Here is a 3,608-nt window from a genome sequence, read left to right on the forward strand (position 1 = left end):
CATCATGCACATTTTTGGCTTTTCAACCGATTATCAAACAAGGCATCCGATTACACACCGGATCACGTAGAGTACTTAGAATTCACAATTACCCGAACCTATATTCAACATAGCATCGGTTAATCACTTAGCAATATAATTTAAAAGAATCTTAACAAAAACCCCTAGCCAAAGGATCGACTACCACTTGCCTTGGTCAACTGTGATTTGCCTACTTAATCCAAAATTTGGGCAGTCACCTTTCCACAACCTGGCGGGAAGTCCCGAACTGCCGACACCCCACATCACTTAAACTTGGGGGCAGAGGCTACATGTCCACTCCCACTCGGCACCATTGATATCCCTTTATTGCTAGAACCCCCTTTGCTCATCGCGAGTTCGATCAAATGGATAACCAAATGCAGAGAGATTCGACTCACAAAAAGGAAAGCAAAATCGGCTAACAATGATAATCGAATGGGTTGTGAGGGAGAGGAGCAATGATATTCATCCAAACTCATAGAAGAGAAATAGAGATTGTTGAGGGAAAAATCGTGAATGCAGAAGAAAAGAAAAGGAAGGCCAACACTTAATCGGAACAAAAGATGTTGAATTGAAAGAAACAAGAAATAAGAGTGAGTAGTAAGAGAATCAGCTACAAGGGAAAGAAAGCTGAAAAGAATAGAGAGGGAAGAGAGATGGCAAATTCGGCTAACACCTATATTTAGTAAGGGAAGAGAATTGACTTATGAAGAGAGTAGGAGATAGAAAAGAATCGATCAATAGGGACAGAAGAAGAGTAGAACCCACAAGCAAAAATACCTGAATGGTACCAAATCGAATACTCCAAAATAGAAAGTGCAAAAAACCCAAAATAGGAATGTCAGGAGAGAACCACTAAAGCCAAAATTGTCCCTCATTTCCCCCTAGCCGAATTCCCAAGAATTCTTTAGAGTCCCAATCGGCCACAACACCTTACCAACCTCCCATTTCAAATTTCCTTGACTTTCTCCCCAATCTCCTTCTTGACTTGCTCCACAAATCCCTCCAAGACCAAATAAAACTCCACCTTGCAGAGTTTCAGTCCAACACCACTTCTCATTCTGCAAGGAAGTAAAATAAATACTCCTTTATGCACCATGAGATTTGAACTCAAGCTCCCTCAACCTTAGAAACATGCCACTACCACTGAGCCACAAGCTCCTTTTGTGTCACATTCCATCCTTAATTAATTATAAGGTCTATAGGCAAAAGTCTAGGTTCTTTTAAAAGAACAACCAACATAAATTGCAAGAGCCAAGCCTTGAACCCAGGCTCCCTTGCAACCTTAATGACGCCCTAACCACTAGACCACATGCTTTCTTATGTCATTTATTTAACACAATAATTTAAAAGGCCATCATCCAAACATCTAGGGATTTAATCAATTAAAACAAAAATTTTTGCTAAAGCCCAGGTTTGAACCCAGGACTTCTCCAACACTCCCAAACACTCCTAATCACTTAACCACTGCAGCAGACAATCAATTGTGTCATTCACTTGCACAACTAAATTCAAATTCCTCTGATTCGCGAAGCTCATTTCTTCTAGGCCCAAATTTGGGGTGTTACAAATTAATTTTTGTAGCATTATTATTTAATGATGGTTATTCTATGACATTCAATAGAGGGATTGCTATTAATAGAAATCGTTCTTTGATCTGCAATGGATGGATGGAAAACGATCTCTATTTTTATCAAACTAAATAACTGCTCGATGCTTGAAATTGAAATGGTAAATAACAAGCTTAATACTTCTCATTCTAATGAGGGGTACCTATGGCATTTAAAACTTGGACATATTAACCATGAAAGAATCACTAGACTCGTAAAAAATGATTACTTATGTTTAAGGAAGTTATTCATCCACGACGTGAATCTTCTTTGGAAAGTAAAATGACTAGTTGTAATAGCTTGTTTTCTAGTGGTGTTAGAAATAGTGGTTTCAGGACCATAATTCCAATGTGTGAGTCTGTAAATACTAATTTTTTAATATTTATAAGGTCATTAGTGTTATATTAAAATTTGGTCCAGTAATTTTGATATTTGATTAGTTAATTAAAGAAAAAAATTAAATCGTAAAAGTTGCAATAGTCACTCGCTATTGGAATTTTATTAATTAAATAACTTAAATGGTAAATGAGAGAGATTTTATGTTGTAGTTAAACCATATTATTTGTAATGAACAGTTTATGATTAATAAATAAACAAATTATAGTTTATTTATATTAAATGTTAAAATAATGAAAATAATAAAAGTAAAAACATAATCATATGTTGTCATCTTCTTCATTTGAGGTCTCCCCATCGAAAATTCATAGTTTCTAAGTCTTCAAGCTTAAGTCTTGCTTATACTCTTGCATGTAAGTGAAATTTCCAACCGTTTTTCAGGAATTTTATGTTTTTGAGATCATTTTAGTTTAACCTAGCTAGCCTAGAGACTATTTTGAAATTTTGTTAGAGTTTTTAAAACTTTACCAAATAGGTTATTTTGCAATTTGTACATGTTTGACTTTTGATGAGATGTTGATATACGACATGTTATTATACATTGAGTATACTGGAATCAAGCGTTTGTTGTGGATTACCGAGTTATATTTCAATGGTACAAATTCTGTTAATAGTTTAGCTTGAAGCTTGATGATGAATTTGGACTATTTTGTAAAGTGATTTGTAATAGTTTTATGTATAGGGACTAAAAAAATAAAATGTTCAAATTGGCTTGGTTTTCTTGTTAGATTTTAGTGCTAGAGGGCTAATTAAGGGTGGATATGAATTCGACACTATGGATTAGGGATTAATTGTGAAAATAAGCTTGTTTCAGTTTTAGGGACTAAATTAAACAAATTGTAAAAATTTAGGGAAATTATGAAAAATATTAATAGCAGGTCATATGCATTAAATTAAATTTTATAATTTATTTGGGATTGATAAATTGAAATAAATTTACTTCATAGATAAAGAATCGGTAGATAATCATGGAAAAGAGAAAATTGTTAACTAGTCCCTGATAATTGATATTTCTATTGTTTGGCCCTAGTAAGTTCATATGGTTTTGTTTTGTGTATTTTAATAATGTATTATATTGTGGGTGTTGAATGTTACAATTGGTATAAGGTGAGAAAAATGGAATGAAATGGCAATTGTTATATTGATATATGTATCGAGCCTGAATGAACATAGGATAGAATATAATTGGCATACCAATAGGTTATTTTGCAAGTTGTACAGGAATGACTTGTGATGAGATGTTGATATATGCCATGTTATTATACACTGAGTATCCTGGAATCAAACATTTGCTTTGGATTACCAAGTTATATTTATAGTGATCCTGGAATGTTTCTGAGGGTAGATGTAAAGACTACGGGCTTGGAACTTGGTGCCCGGGCGTGTTTCTAAAGGGATGTTAACCTACGGGCTAGGCACTTGGTGCCCTGGTGTGTTCGTGGTTGGATTGACTCGGTTGAGCATTTTGGTGCATTTTGGGTGGATAACCGCTGGAGCGACGGAAATGTGCAAGTGTACAAAATCGCAACAAGTAATAAAGTGACAAGTAAATGTTGAGTTATCGTACCCATAGGGACTGTG

The sequence above is a fragment of the Gossypium hirsutum genome, chromosome A06, assembly GCF_007990345.1.
Source record: "Gossypium hirsutum isolate 1008001.06 chromosome A06, Gossypium_hirsutum_v2.1, whole genome shotgun sequence".
NCBI classification, from domain to species: Eukaryota; Viridiplantae; Streptophyta; class Magnoliopsida; order Malvales; family Malvaceae; genus Gossypium; species Gossypium hirsutum.